The 17,089-nt window shown below is 39.1% G+C and overlaps 1 protein-coding gene across 2 annotated transcripts in view; it reads right to left on the bottom strand.

Moving 5' to 3' along the window:
• Positions 1-1,085: 1,085 nt before the first annotated feature.
• The window catches only part of SHROOM4 (shroom family member 4), a 127,305-nt gene continuing 111,301 nt past the window's right edge, over positions 1,086-17,089 (bottom strand). Inside the window, exon 9 of one of the 2 annotated variants that reach the window (XR_004434728.1) lies at positions 1,086-1,439. The gene's annotated coding sequence lies outside the window, so the exon portion shown is untranslated. Of the gene's footprint in view, positions 1,440-15,808; positions 16,294-17,089 lie in introns of those variants that run through there. The other variant, XR_004434729.1, reaches the window with a different exon arrangement.

Raw genomic sequence — 17,089 nt, 5'->3', positions numbered from 1 at the left:
GAAACTCTCTGGCCCATAAGAATGAAATGCACTTTCTCTGGTCACTTATCATTACTGGAGCTCCTACTTGATCACCAGTGCCACTGGGCCTAACTGGAGTAATTAGCAGGACTCCCATCCGATCTGGAGAAGGCATGAGCCTGCCTGAGTAGTCTTTATCTGATATGTCAGGGTCAGAAGATGCCAGGCCTAATTGCCTTCTGTTGCTGGATGAGGGGTGGTAAGACACACAACTGCTATGTTGTTCTTCCAGTACTGGGGTCCCCAGCCAGTCCATCTTCCTCTTTCCACCATTCAGAGTCCTCCTATGGTTGCTTCTTGTGTTACGTTATAGTTATACTTAGCAAAGAGAAGCAGAAAGAGATCAGTTTATGTCCTCTTGTCTGGATCAAAGTCCCTAGACCATTTACATTTTAATGGAACTATATGTGCCAGGATTTAAGTCTTCCATTTTGTTGTGTGTGTGTATGTGTGTGTGTGTGTTCTGTTTGTTCCTTCTGCTTTTCATTTCTGTTTTATTTTTCCTTTGGATTACTTCGATATTTTTTAAAAATTGGTTTTGATTCATCTGTAGTGTTCTTGAGTGTAGCTTTTCATATAAATTTTTTGGTGGTTGTTGCAGGCATTACGTTATACATACATAACTTATCAACGTCTACAGACATTTTAGCGGTTTGAGTGAGGTATACAAATCGCATATCCCCTTAAATTTCTATTCTTTCCCCCATTTATAATATACTTTTCTCAAATATTTCCTCTGTATACATTAAGAACCACATCAGACAATATTATAATTTTTATTTAAACTATCAAATGTAATTTAGAAAACTTAAGTGGAGAAGGAAAGTCTATTGCATTTACCCATATTTTAACTCTTCCACTGTTCTTTCTTCTTTCCTTATGTCCCCAAATTCATTCTTTTATCATTTTTTTATGCTTCAAGAACTTACTTTAGCCATAGCAAAGGTACATTGGTGACAAATTCTCTTAGTTTTCCTTTGTCTGAGAATGTCTTGATTTCCACTTCTATCCTGAGAAATATTTTCACTGGATATAGAGATTAGCCTATAATTTTCTTTTTTGTCATTTTGTTGTCTTCATTTTCCTTTGAAGTAAGACTTAAAGCCCTTGCAGGGCTGCAGTCTAGCATAACACTACATTTGTAATTCTCATTATTGTATGTTTTATTTTAGAACTGTTATTCACATATGAGAGGGTGCCTCTGAAGTTGTGCAAAAGAAACAGCCAACTGCTGAAAGTAAGAGGAATTGGAGAGGTTTGAGGAATACAACTGGAGATTTTAATAGGCACTGAAAGAATGGGAGAGGGAACTGACAAGTAAAATGATGGCTGAGTGATGTTGAGGGTCCAGCTGAGAAAACAAGCCATCTCTTTGTAGTGGCTTCAATCTGCATAGCTGGGTGGTTTTCTTTTGTAGCCTGAAATAAAGGGTAGTTGGAGGCAGCAGTGAGAGAATAAATTTAAGGGAAGCTTAAAAAACTTTGTTCTTGTCTCTCCTCCAATTGCCTACCTACATTATGTACCCTTCACTACAGAAATCAGCAGAATTATCTCCAACCACAGTTACCAGTGTATGGAGGGTATATCAGAGTATATCAGGGCAGCAAAAGAGCCCTGCTTGGTTGAGTGGGAGGCTGTTGGAAACAGATAGGGACTCCCCTGCTTCATTGTTCATTCACTCCTCCACCCTTTTCACATCCTCAAAGTTGAAGGATTACAACCTGGGATACTGATACCTCCCAGCACTGCTTCTTTCAAACAGGTTTTAAGATGAAGCCTTGATCATAGCAGTTACTTATAGAGTGGCAGCAAATGGGAATTATTAACATGTTCTGCGCTACCTGGGGCTCTTCTTTCCTCACTCTTCAAACACAATGAGGCTGACATAGACTAAAACAGAGAAGGTAAAGTGCATGCACACATACACGCACACACACAATCACAGAAGTTAAACATAAACTTCTCAAAGTTTTCAGAGAGAAAAATCAAGTCCTCTACAAAGAAAGGAATTAAATTGACAACAGACTTTTAGCAACATTGAATACAAGAAGACAACTAACATTTTTAAAGGACTGGACGTATAATGTTTAAAATGACTTTGAACCTATACTTTTATATTCAGTCATTTTTAAATTAATATATTATTTATTTTCATAAATTTTTTGAGACGGAGTCTCGCCCTTTTGCACAGGGTAGAGTACAGTGGCATGATCTCCGCTCATTGCCACCTCCACCTCCCAGGTTCAAGCGATTCTCCTGCCTCAGACTCTCGAGTAGCTGGGACTACAGGCGTGTGCCACCAGGCCCAGCTATTTTCTTGTATCTTTAGTAGAGACAGGGTTTCACCGTGTTAGCCAAGATGGTCTCCATCTCCTGACCTCGTGATCCACCCACCTCAGCCTCCCAAAGTGCTGGGGTTACAGGAGTGAGCCACCGCCCCTGGCTAATTTTTGTATTTTTAGTAGAGACAGGGTTTCACCATGTTGGCCAAGCTGGTGTTGAACCCCTGACCTCAAGTGATCCACCACCTGCCTTGGCCTCCCAAAGTGCTGGAATTACAGGCATGAGCCACTGTGCCCAGCCCATTTTTAAATTTAAATGTAGCATAGTAATAAAGATATTCTGTGGCATACACTGTCTCAGAAGGTTTGTCACACAAAAACCCTCATCGAAGACAATTTTGGAGGAGGTCTTCAAATTAGAAAGGAAAAAAATACAGGAGATGCTGCAAGAGACATGGGGAGTAAGGGCAAGTATACACTGGTAGTCTAGTTTATTGGTGACTTGATAACTAAATACTGAGCAGAAAGAAGAAAAAGTGTATATCCATAGTAACTCAGAACAGATATTTTTAAACATTATCAAAGTGATGGGGAAAGTGTGGTGGGACTCAAAGGACATGAGAACATTTTCAAGTACTTGTAATGTTAAGAGAAAAATGTAGATACTGATAAGTTTAAGAAACTAATATAGTTAACATGGGTGTTTGTTAGTTAAGGGCAACTACAATAAGAACCAAAATGGCAGGTATAACTTGTAAACCAGAAAAAGAAAATTCATTCTATTTTGTAGAAAATAGGAAAGAAGAAAAAGACAAATGATTCAAAAATGATTTACAAGTGGATTTTCTCTAAATGTTGAAAACATCCACCGTGTGTCCTGGGTGACAGTGGTTGAAGCGAAATAGAATTGAGGCATTCAACAGAACTGAGAAGTTAAGGTGTTGGGTGACATGTCTGCATGGATACCATTACCAGAGCTGAGAAAAGTTTATCCTCCTTAAGACTTCTGTCTTTGGATTTTCCTCCCATCTATCCTTTTGATAAAACCCTATAATTTATGGGGAATGAAAAAATTAACAATTTTAATTGGAGAGGGCTGTACGGGAAATAGAATCTTCACTGGAGTGCCAGGTCTCAATTACAGATGTGCAGGAAATGTTCAAGTATGAGGGACATTTCTGTATATTTTCATAGGCTGAGCTTATTTTACTGTGCAACAGGGCACCAGGGAGAATTGTGGAAAGGGTTAAAAAGAGGGGATTCTGTGATGGAAGATAGCTGGGGAAGGAATTCATTATTATATTATGAGAGTAGGAAGAGGATAGGTGATAGTGTGAGGAGGTGCTTGCCTTTGGATGGTGTCTAGGGATTACAAGGATAAAAAGCATAGGTGAAATTGGCTGCTCACAAACTCCCCAATATTACTTCACATTGTTTTATACCCAGAATGAGCTGCATTGTTAGAGGATAAACAACCAGCACCCCTAACATTGTCCCACCTCCTCACTGTAGTTTACTTGCTGTATTCAAAGCAGAGATAAAGCCTCCTCCAGTCCTCATTCTTCCTTTCATCTCTTTTCTTCCTCTCCCATCTCTCACTTCTCCCTCACATCCCCATATCACATCACTACTTACTGCCTTTGGACAGTTCAGTGGCTAGACAAGATTACACCTACCGTAACCATTGGATAACTCATAGGACTTTAGACAAAGGTTGCCACCTTGTGGTCAGAGGCAAAAATAACCAAGGGTCTTGGGTCACCAACTTGAGTGTATATCAGAATCAGCTAGAGGGCTTGTTAAAACAGAGTGCTGGGCCTGGATCCCATATCTGCTGATTTAGTAGGTCTGGGGTGGGACTTAACTTGTATTTCTAACATGTTCCCAGATGCTGCTGCCATTGTTGCTTCAAGGACCACACTTTGAGAACCACTGCTTTAGACAAATCTTTTTTAGGATAGGTAGACCTCCATTTGGTCATCCAAGATTGGTAGAATTAGAGTTTGAACACAAACATGTTTGAATTAATTTTTTGCTACCTTATTATTAGGATGTGCATGTAGTACTGCTTGGGCAACAGCCTCTCTTGTTTTCTTTAACCTGGACAAGGTAACCACTAAATAAAGAAAGAAGTAGCATCCATTCTCCCTGTATAGATTGAATATACCATGGTATATGTAACAATTCCAGTGCCAGGCACAGTGCCTCATGCCTGTAATCCTAACACACTGGGAGGCCGAGGCAGGAGGATCGCTTGAGCCCAGGAGTTTGAAGCTGCAGTGCACTCCAGTCTGGGCCACAGAGTAAGACCCCACCTCAAACAAAACAAAACAAACACAAAAACACCCAATTCTCTTACTGTTGGACATTTAGGTTGTTTCCAAATTTTCACAATTATTAAAAAAATTTAAAGTTAAGCCTCTTGTTCCAAACCCTTCTCTTGTCATTTCCTGAATACCATTGATAGAATAACTTTGATGCAATTTAATGATGCTAAAGTCTCCTGGGTGAGGATGGGTAGGATCAAAGGGAATATGGGAGCCAAAAACCCTATTCCACCAAAAGTGCTACTGTGAGCAAAACTGGACACAGGCTCATGCTCTCTTGGAGATTACAACCTAGCACAGGATTCAAATATTAATCAGCTATTCATACAAGTAAATATAGAGTTGTGGATGTGAAAATGCTATGAAGGAAAGATCAACAGTGTGGTAGGCAGCATGATAGCACTTGGGAATTTTGTTCCCAGATTGTAATAATAAAGTTTTAAAAATTGGCTACTAACATTTTAATAATAAATTTGCTATGATTAATATTTTGACATATTTTCAAATTTATGCCTGTATACTAGAATTTCAATATATAATGAGGAATTTTTGGATTTGGCCTTAGTTTTTGCTTAATATTGATTTTGATACCTAGTTCTGGGGGTGTGTCCTGCAGACTTTGACTTAACGATGGATGAATAACGTATACTGACACAGATATTTTGCCTATCAGTCTGGTTGAGGGTCTGGGCCACTTATCGACACCAAGGAGGGTGGTGTAAAGAGTTGCAGCTGCGGCCCTGACTTGCTGGCGCTACTGGCATTTATTTAGCACACATTAAATGACAAAGGCTTTGAGTCAACACCATTAGAGGGTAACTAACCTGGTAGCCTTCTCCCTGAGAGAGCCATCCTGCCCTTGAATGATCAAAGATTAGTTTTAGGACCACATGAGTAAACAAGTTATTTAGATAAACTCCTCTACATTCCTATGTATCTATGCCCTAAGTTTTTAAGAGAATTCAGCTGCCTTCAGCCAAACACTTTACTGAAACCATGCAAACTCCCAGGCCTCCCAAGAGGGTTTGTGTTTATTTCCTATAATTTTACAATTTCTCCCACCATCCTGACTGAACCCGCACACCTAGCCAAGCATCATTTGGCTAAACTGCAGATTAAGTGAACCTCTACCACCTATCTTATACTACTTTGCCTCTCTGTGGGGGACAATTTTTCAGGTGGTCTTTCTGATCCCCACCTCCTGGTATTCACACCCCTGTATAATCCCCTCCCCTTGAGTGTTTAAGTGGGCAGTGTAGCTTGATTCTAAATAATAGAATATGGCAAAGGTGATGGGATGTCACTCCTGTGATTATAATACATGACTCCATCTTGCTAGCTAATTTTAGAGTCTTTCTCTCTCCATTGCTGGTTTGGAAAAAGCAGCCTGCCGTAAGTCTTTTTTTGTTTGTTTTTTTGAGATGGAGTCTCACTTTGTCACCCAGGCTGGAGTGCAGTGGTGTGATCTCGGATCACTGCAAGCTCCACCTCCCTGGTTCACGCCATTCTCCTGCCTCAGCCTCCCGAGTAGCTGGGAGTACAGGTGCCTGCCACCATGCCTGGCTAATTTTTTTGTATTTTTAGTAGAGATGGGGTTTCACTGTGTTAGCCAGGATGGTCCTCAATCTCCTGACCTCGTGATCCGCCCGCCTCGGCCTCCCAAAGTGCTGGATTACAGGTGTGAGCCACTGCAGCCGGCCGCAGCCTGCCATAAGTCTTAAAGCCACAAGGAAAGGAACTGCTGAGAACTGGAGTGAGCTTGGAAGTGGACCCTTCCCCAGTCAAGCCTCTAAATGAGAGCCCAGCCCTGACCAAGACCTTGATTGCAGTCTTAAGAGGACCCAGCTAAACTGTGCCTTGACATGAAAACTATGAGATAGTAAATGTGAGTCATTTTAAGCCATTTAGTTGTGGCAGCCTAGTAAAGGAATACACCTCCTCAGCACTTCAACCCCTTTCACTTGTATTCAGCATTCTTGGTCTCCCATATGTCACTCCCTCTACCTGGATTATTCCTCTCCTTCTTCACTTCACTTTTGCCTAGCTAACTCTTTCAGGTTTTAACTGAATTGTTACTTCCTTTGGAAAGATTCTCTAACCTCCATTTTGGAGATTTTTCTTCCTTGAAAAATTTGGATTGACAAAGTAGACACATTGGTTTTAAGTCATCCTCATAAGATGTGAAAAATTCCCACATAAGATTTTTTTTCCTAAAGGAATCATGAAATGATTAACTAAAATTTAATATGCACGTAAAGGTTATTTTGGTTACTGTTGTGAATGCTAACACCTCAACCAAGTCTGTAGTTTAAAATGATAATATACTTGAATCTCTATTATTTAAAGTTTTAAAAGACTGTCTCAAAATTGATATACAATCTCCCTAAGGTTATTTAGTGAGCGTGTGCTCTCATAACTTATATTAACTACCAATCTACTTCCATATTTAACTATCTGGAAGTTAAGTTTTATGGAGATAAATTTAACAGTTCTTATAATCAGCATTATTGTATTTCATTCTTGCAAGAATATACATTTATTTTCAATGGATTGATAGAACTAAAATATATAGAACGTAAGAGATTTTCTCTCCAGTTTTATCTAGAACTATGTTTTAAAGTGAATATTAAAATATTAATAACTCAAATGACTTCCATTATTCATATTACTGTCATTATTATGCAGTAGCCTAAGTGATCACCTGATCATTGATCATGCACAAGTTTAAGGATGTCAGAAATAATGGTTTTGGTAGATTGCATTATTTGTTAAAAATTATTCATTCTTCCCCACCCTATAGGTAGAGTATACCTTACTATCCAATTGTCCTTAGGACTGGCTAGTCAGTGATTGCTTTAGTCAATAGAATGTAAGTAGATGTGATGTGCAGACTCTAGGATGGTCTCCATGTTCCTCACCTCCTGGTATTCATGCCCTGGTACAATCCTCTCCCCTTGAGTGTGATGGGACCTGTGATGTGCTTCTAAGTGACAGAATATGGCAAAGGTGATAAAATGTCTAATTTGTGATTATATTACATTCTATAAGATATAGTCTTACTATCAGACTCACTTTAGAGACTCTCCTTACTAGCTTGATGAAGTAAGCAGCCATGTTGTCATATTATAAGAAACTGTGGCAAGGCTTCTAGGAACTCTGAGCAGCATCTAGGAACTGCAGGCAGCCACTAGGAGGTGAGGGTGGCCTTTAGGATCTGAAGGTAATCTTCAGCTGATAGTCAGAAAGCAGTGCCCTCAGCTCTACAGTCACAAGAAAATGTATCTGCCAACAATATGAGTGAGCTTGGAAGTGGATTCTTCCACAGTCAAGCGTTCAGATGAGATTGCAGCCTGGTTGACACTCTGACTGCAGCTTTGTGAAACTGTTAAGTAGAGGACACAGTTAAGTCATGCCCAGACTTCTGACCCACAGAAACTGTTAGGTAATAAATATGTGTTGTTGTAAGCTACTGAGTTTGTGGTAATGTTGCAATAGAAAACTAATACAATGGGCATGATATACCCTACATAAGAGCAGCCATTTAAATACCCTCTCATGGTTTGGCTCTGTCTCTCTTGAGCTTTTGATTTCCAAAAGTAGAAACATGTGCCCAAGAGAGTGGGAGTTCTTTCATCTTCAGTCCCTGAATTAGAAGATTCATGATGCTACCTGAATCCAGCCAAGGCCAGCAAAGTTGTAGCTAGCCATTAGCCTTCATGTGAGATGAAAAGAAAATGTTTGTTGTTGCAAACCACTGAAAACGGAGGGTCATTGGCTGCTGCAGCAAAAGCGAAGTAATTCAATGCTGAAGAAGATATTTGGCTATTCAGTCTTTAAATATCAAAGCCAAAGCTACAAATGAATCTGAAAAGCAGGTTTGCCCAGATAATGAGGTTGAAGCCGATGTTGATACATCATTAGGCATAGATGGGCATGCACAGTCTCATAGGCAATGGAAAGGGCTTTGAAACCTATTAAAATGACCTAAACAGGAGAGGGGGTGATATAATCATATTTGAGTTTTGGCAAGATCGCCCTGGCTACAGCATGAACAACAGTCTACAGAAAGCAAGAAATGGGATAAGAAGAATAGTTAGGCTAATGATGTAGTTCAGAGGATAATAGTTGTGGAAAAATAAGTGAATAGATTTGAGACATATTTAGGAGACAAAATTGATAGGACTTGGTGATCAATTCTATATGGAAGGGGTGAGAAAGAGGAGGATGTCTGGGATTACTCTAAGACTTCTAGCTTTCCTAGTTGGTTGGAGGGAGTATTAATCACTAAGATATAAAGAACACTAGAGGGAACCAGGTTTGGGAGGGGAAAATCAAATGTTTAATTTTGGATACATGAATATTTGGGTTTTGGGGTGTCATTGAGCCAACCAAACAGATATAAAGTTTTGGAGCTAAGAAAAAATATGAACTGGAGATATAAATTGGGGGGCCAGCTTTATATAGGAGATAAACTAACCATGGGTATGTATGATTAAGAAAGAGAGAGGGTTGGGCAAGAGCATACAGCAAGAAGAGAAGAGGGGCCTAGGACCAAGTTTTAAGAAAGTCCAACATTTAATAATTGTATTGAGGAGGATAAGCCAGTGTAAGATATCACCAGAAATATGAAGCCTACAGCAAAGCCTCCATGAATTGTTACTACCCTGTATTTCTGAAGTGTTTACTATGAGCTTGGGGCACTGTGCTAAGTGTTAGTGGTATAAATTAGTTTCTGCCCTCAAGAAGCCCACAGCCTAAAGGGAGAGACAGAAAGTATAAACAATGATCATATCCGAATACTATACACTGTTATTAGTATATCAACAGGATGTTTCTGAAGGAGGTGAAATCTGAGTTGACACCAAAGGACCCGCTGGAATTGGCTAAATAGAACTCAGGGAGTGGGGTGGTGGATTTTCAGGCAGAGGGACCAGCCTTTGTGAGTGCATAGAGGGATGAGACTGCATGACACGTTTGCAGAACCAGCTAGAGCTAAGGATGACTGTGAGAAGGTGTCAGGGGTCGTAGCTGGAGAAGCACACAGGAGACAGAACATGAAGGGCCTTATATGCAAGAATCAGGACTACATCCTCTGGGCAGCCAAGCCAATGAGAGGGAGGTGGGCCAGTGTGCAATTTGGAGGTGAAGTTTGGAGCATGGTGTTATGCAGCTAGGCAGGGTGTTGTTCTTCAGTTTAATAACCACCAAAATATCCTCTTTATAGAACTGATAAAAGAGCACGAGGTCACAGAGCGAGGAGGGCAGAGCTGCGTCCAGGTCTAAGGGTTTTGAGTGCCATTCCAGCAAGCTCCCAGAGACACATGGTTTTTCTCACTCAGAGATTGTTTCAATAACAGACGTGGTTTGGGTTATCTTTTGTCAAAGCTGGATTTTTTTTTAATAAAAGGTTTTAGTAATGGTCTGAGTTTTATGACAGGCTTATTTGATAGAACAAAATATCTACCAGCCTGTGAGAAAGTGACCAAAAGTATGTTCTAAATGCATAGTATTATCTAATTTATCCACAAGATCATTACTCTTTTCTATATGCCTCTCCTCACTCTTAGCACTGCCCACTTTTCTAAAAGAAAACTAAACGCTCCATATTTGTAAAAGGTGCTTAAATATATAGTCATTTATGAGATTTCTAAACAGTAGCTGTTTAAATTTAGTCCAAATTAGAGTTTTCTCTCAATTATAAGTTATCATTTATTGTATCTGCTGAGGTTGGTCTGCTTTTTCATCTTTATCAAATTTAAAAATGAGGAGAAATCAGGGAACAATTGTTATTTATTCAGCACTTTGACTTATTCACATTTAATCTAATGCATTTTCAAGCTGGAAAGATTTTTCACCCATGGCCTTTTCCCAGATTTTTTCCTTTGCAAAAAATAGAATCAACTCAACACCCAGGGAGGTGAGTTCCATTAATTATCCTTTTCAGATAGAAAATAAGTAGCTAGGAAGAAAATGGGAATTCAAAGCCATGTTATTTTACTCTGTTAATGGCAGTAAGCAACTCCAGAATGAAGGGTCATATTGAAGAAACTTAAGCAGTTTACAAACAGAATGTGGTCTGTTAAGGTTTACACTGCTCAGGAGGAGAGGAGTTTTTGCCAGAACCCTTTAGTCTTTGGCCATGTTTGAACGTTGCATAGAATGGGCAAGATTTCCATGTGACATGAACTGATTTCTCTATCAACAGTGGAATTCAACCTTTCTGTCTAAACTACTTTCAAATCCTACCTCTTCAGTGATAGTTTATCATCTTTGCTAGACAATTTTTTAAAAATCTCATTGCAAATCCTATTGAGAAAATATCTTTGGTGTAAATCTTTTATTGTATGTATTTAACGTGTACAAATGATGTTTTGACATCCGTATACATAGTGAAATGATTGCTACAGTCATGCAAGTTAAATATGCATTTCCTCACATAATTACCCTCTTTTGCGGTAAGAGCGCCTGAAATCTACTCTTAGAAAATTTCCAGTATACAATACAGCATTATTAACTATAGAACTTATGCTGTACATGAGATCTCTAGATTTATGCATCTTATGTAACTGCAACTTTGTATGCTTTGACCAACATCCTTATTTCTTCCACCTCCATGCCCCTGTGTGTTTGACTTTTTAGCTTCCACATATGAGATTATGCAGTATTTTTCTTTCTGTGTCTGGTTTATTTCACTTAGCGTAATACCCTCCGGGTTCATCCATTTTGTCATAAATAGCAGGCTTTTATCAAAAAGACAAGGGATAACAAATGTTGATGAGGGTATGGAGAAAAGGAAACCCTGGTACATTGTTGGTGGGAATGTAAATTAGTACCCCATTTTGGAAAAGAGTGTATATTACTCAAAATATTAAAAATACAAAGACCATATGATGTAGAGATTCTTCCTCTGGGTAAATACCCAAAGGAAATAAAATCAACATCTTGAAGAGATATCTACACTCTCATGTTCACTGAAACGTTATTCTCTGGCAAAAATTAATGCAAAAAATATTTTAGTTACTGCAGTAGCAAAGAGATTCATGAGTTTAGCCTATTGCACATAGCTGAGGAAATCAAGGAAGAATGTTTTGCATTGCCGTACCAGGGTAAAAAGTGATTGTGTGTGTATTTCTGTATATAAAGTGTTATGTAATTGTATATTTATACTTATCTATCTCTTCCATTAGGATAAAAGCCCCACGAGAGTGGGGACTTTGACTATCTTGTCCAATTCTGAATCTCTGGAGCACAAAACAAATTATTGGCACATTAGTTGAATGAATGAATGACACTGCGCACTTAAAATCCATTTGGTTTAATTTACAAACAGCAAAAATGCTACCACGATTCTGAATTTTGATAAAATAGTGCTTAAAAATCACAGACCTGTTTTAAAGATTAAATGAGGATTTCTGCTTTTAAAACGTACATTTAGATAGAAAAATAGTGTAAGCAAAGATACGTGAAAGTGCTTAACCCAGGGTAGGAAACTCAATAACATTTAAGTTGACTTTAAGTCTAAAGATAGGTTTGAGGAGGAGTAGATGTTTTGCCTAAACCAGCCTCAAATTGGACCTTAAGTGGTCCACATGCAAAACAGTTCTTTCTCTACTGCTCTGAATGGGGTGTTTTCTTGGGAGTATAGACAGTCATCTTGAAAGCAGCCAACAGACTACATTGTTCTCATCAGATGGTAGTATTGAGCTTGCCAGAAAATTTTACTTCAGTGGGGAACTTCTAAGGCTGAAACATTTTATCTGCAGGTCCAAAAATATCTTGACCTGGTGCACACAGCAGGTTAGGTAAGGAAAGGAACCATCATCCATAGAGAACCTGCCATATGAACAGCTCTACCAGAGACTTCATTTGATTCCTACTTTAGCTTTATAATAAAAGTTAACATTCATTGAGTACTTATTGTCCTAAGTACTTTGCATGGATTAACTCAATAATTCCTCACATCAACACAAGGATGTATTTTTGTTCCCACCATTTGACAGAAGAGGACATCCAGGTACAGGGAAGTTAAACATGCTCAATATTACACAACGTGTAAGTGGTGGAGCCAGTGTGCAAACTTACATGGTGTGGGTTCCAGTGTCAAGGCTTGGAACTGCCTCCATAAGAGAAGGGTTACTATCCTCATTATTTGCTAAGGCTCAACAAATAAAGTGACTTTCAAGGTCACATTAACAGAGCTGTCCGACTCCAAAGATGAAGATGCTTTACTTTTCCTTATACTGTTCTACTTCAGTTTCACCTCAATAAAAATAAATCTAGCAGCTAACATTTATCAAATACTTACTACATGGCAGATATTATTTTAAGTGCTTCATGTGAATTATCTCACTTAATCATCATAGTAACACTCTGAGGTGGGGCTTTTATTAGCCCCCTTCTGTAGATGAAGGCATTAAGGTTGAGAGGAGTCAAGTAACTTATTAAGGTGACAAAGTAAATTGGTAGAATCAGGATTTAAAACTGGTTTATTTGCCCAATGAGCTGAAGCTCTTATCCATTCTACCACAATATTTGCCTAGAAAGATTGCCCCTCCTTCCCAATAGTAGTCCCTCTCATCTCTCTTATTTTCGCTGAAGTCTTAGCACAAGGCTGAGACTACTCTTTCTCCTTATGTCGCTGGGTCTTCCAGGTCTTCAAGGGGAAGGTTGTAATAGTAAAGTCACTTCCAAATTCAAATGGTGTAAATATTGTACCCTTTGGAGTCAGGAATGAAGTACATGCTCACCATCAACTCAGATTTTTGTCAAGAGGAATGAGACTGATGGAAATAATCGATAGCTTTTTTAAAAAAAACAAACACTTATTGAGAAATAATTCATATACCATTTAGCACACCCATTTAAAATGTATACTTCAATGGTTTCCAGTACATTCACAGAGTTGGACAACCATGATGACAATCTAATTTTATAATATTTTCATCATCCCCAAAAGAAACCCCATGCCTATTGTCCCTGAGCCTCCAGCCTTGACAACCACTAATCTGCTTTCCACCTTTACAGATTTGCCTGTTTGGGACATTTCATATAAATTAAGTCATATAATGTGTGGTCTTTTGTGATTGGCTCCTTTCACTTAGCATATTTTCAAGGTTCATCAACATTGCCTGTATCAGTATTTTACCAATTTTTATGGCTAAATAATACCCTACTGTATGGATATATCAAAGTTTGTTTATCTATTCCTCAGTAGATGGACATTTGGGTCATTTCCACTTTTTGGCTATTATGAGTAATGCTGCTTTAAACATTCATGTTCATGCTTTTGTTTGAACACCTGTTTTCGGTCCTCTGGGTATATAACTAGGAATGGAATTGCTAAGTCATGTGGAAATTCTACGTTTAACATTTGGAGAAACTGCCAAACTGTTTTTCAATGAGGTTGCATCAATTTACATCCCCATCAGCAATGTATGAGTTTTCCAATTTCTTCATTTCCTCACCAACACTTGTTATTGTTTGGCTTTTTGATTATAGCTATTCTAGTGGGTATGAAGTGGTAGCTCATTGTGGTCTGATTTGCATTTCCCTAATGAATAGTAATGCTTGAGAATCTTTCCCTGTGCTTGCTAGCCAGTTGCATATTGCTATAAGCTGAATGTTTGTGTCCTCTCCAAACTCATATGCTGAAGCCCTAATCCCCAATGTGATGGTATATAGAGGTGGGGCCTTTGAGAGGTAAATTGGTTTAGATGAAGTCACAAGAGTAGGCATTCATAATGAAATTATAATGCCCTTATAAGAAGGGGAAGAGACCAGATCCCTTCTGTCTTTGCTGAGGACACAGCCACAAGGTAGCCATCTGCAAACCAGAAGTGGGCCCTCACAAGGCATTGAATCTGCTGGCATCTTGATCTCAGATTTCCCAGTCTCCAGGACTGTGAGAAATAAATGTTTGTTATTTAAGCCAGTCAGTCTATGGTAGTATGTTATAGCAACCCAAGCATAGTAAAACACATATTTTCTTTGAAGAAATGTCTATTACAATCTGTTAACCCATTTTTAATCGGTTACTTTCATCATTGAGTTGTAGGAGTCCTTTTGTATTTTGAAATATCTGATATGCAAATATTTTCTCCCATTCTGTTGCTTATCTTTTCACTCTTTTAATATGGTATATCTTTAGCACAAAAGTTTTTAATTTTGATTTACTTCAATTTATTTCTATTTCTTGTATCACTGGTGCAAATTGTCTTAACATTAGGAAGACTCACTACAATGTTTTCTTCTAAGAATTTTGTAATTTTGACTCTTACATTCTGTGATCCATTTTGAGTTGATTCTTGCATGTGATTCAAGGAAAAATTCATTTTTTCCCATGTAGATACCCAGTTGTCTCAGCACCATTTGTTAAAAAACTATTTATTCTCTCCTCAATTTCTCTTGGGACCCTTGTTGAAATTAACTAGCCATGGCCGGGCGCGGTGGCTCAAGCCTGTAATCCCAGCACTTTGGGAGGCCGAGGCGGGCGGATCACGAGGTCAGGAGATCGAGACCATCCTGGCTAACATGGTGAAACCCCGTCTCTACTAAAAAATACAAAAAATTAGCGGGGCGAGGTGGCGGCGCCTGTAGTCCCAGCTACTCGGGAGGCTGAGGCAGGAGAATGGCGGGAACCCGGGAGGCGGAGCTTGCAGTGAGCTCAGATCCGGCCACTGCACTCCAGCTCGGGCGACAGAGCGAGACTCCGTCTCAAAAAAAAAAAAAAAAAAAAAGAAATTAACTAGCCATATACATGAGGATTTATTTCTGGACTCTCAATTTAATTCCATTTATACATCTATCCTTGTGTCTGTACCACACTGTCTTGATTACTGTAGTTTTGCAGTAAGTTGGGATGTATAAGCCCTCCAACTCTGTTCTTTTAAAGATTGTTTTGACTGCTCTGGATCCCTTGTAATTCCATATGAATTTTAGAATCAGCTTGTCAACTTACGCAAGGAAGCCACTGGAATTCTGATAAGCATTGAATTGAATCTGTAGATCAATTTGGGGGCACATTTCATCTTAACAATCCTAAGTCTTCCAATCCATGAACATGGAGTGTCTTTCCATTTATTTTGATCTTCTCTAATCTCTTTCAACAATGTTTCATAGTTTTCAGTGTAAAAGTTTTACACTTCTTTTGTTAAATTATTCCTAAGTTTTTTTTTTTTCTTTTGATGCTATTGTAAACGGAACTGCTTGCTTGCTTGCCTTCTTTCTTTCTTCCTTCCTTTCATTTTTTTTTTTTTGAGACAGAGTCTCACTCTGTTGCCCAGGCTGGAGTGCAGTGGTGTGGTCTCAGCTCACTGCAATCTCTGCCTCCCAGGTTCAAGCAATTCTCCTGCCTCAGCCTCCAGAGTAGCTGGGACTACAGACAGGTGCGTGCCACCACGCCTGGCTAAGTTTTTGTATTTTTAGTAGAGGTAGGGTTTCATCGTGTTAGCCAGGATGGTCTCGATCTCCTGACCTCGTGATCCACCTGCCTTAGCCTCCCAAAGTGCTGGAATTTCAGGCGTGAGCCACCGCGGCTGGCCAGAACTGTTAATAACATTTTAGGATTGTTCATTTGATCTCGTGTTTTAACCTTGTATACTGCAACTTTCCTGAATTCATCCAGGTAGGAAGTTGTGAGCAACATGAGAAGAGCAAGAATATGCCTGGGATAAGGAGAAAATGAATCGAGTAGATCAGGACTATAATAATGGTTACCACGTACCGAATATGTTTTCAACGAGTCAGTACTTCCCATGCTCTAATATGTTCATGAATCTCCTGGGAGTCTAGTTAAAATTCAGACTGCTATCACTGGGTTTGGGGTGGGCCTGGGATTCTGCCTAATAACTTATTGGATTGTTAGTGGCTTTTATTATTATTTTCAAGTTACAATAACTCTGCAAGCAAGATAATACTGTTCCCACTTTACAGATAAGAAAATTACCTCAGAAGTTGAGCTAGTAGCCCAGGTTCATTGGATAAGTGGCAGAACCAGGATTTGAACACAGTTCCTTCTAATGCCAAAGCTGGACTCTTTCTACTCTACCACACTGGATATCTTGAGTAGAAGGAGGATAGTTGGAATGTGAACAGAATATGGATCAGGAAAAAAGAAAGCTTTTCAATGTCAGAGTTGCTACCTGGAATATATTTGAGTCTAATCTTTGAGGTTGCCTTGGAGAGCAGATCAGCAAGGCCCTTGCTTTCCAGGGAGCCAAGCGTGAAGGTGTGAGATTGGACTATCAGCTAGAAGTAAGATGAAACTACTAGACAGAATTCAAGATTGGAAGAAGTCTAGAAAGAACATGGCTTACCTTCGATCAGGCTAGACTCCAGAACTGGACTCTGTATACTGCTTAGGTCTATACCTGAGATTACACCCATTGTTGACTTTTTCTGCATTCTAAACATGGGGTTAGACTGGTTGTGATGTTGTCACTGAGTAACCAGAGAGGAAGA

The sequence above is a fragment of the Trachypithecus francoisi genome, unplaced genomic scaffold (genome assembly GCF_009764315.1).
Source record: "Trachypithecus francoisi isolate TF-2019V2 unplaced genomic scaffold, Tfra_2.0 Lachesis_group6, whole genome shotgun sequence".
Taxonomy (NCBI): domain Eukaryota; kingdom Metazoa; phylum Chordata; class Mammalia; order Primates; family Cercopithecidae; genus Trachypithecus; species Trachypithecus francoisi.
This window is presented reverse-complemented; position numbering and strand designations above follow the sequence as displayed.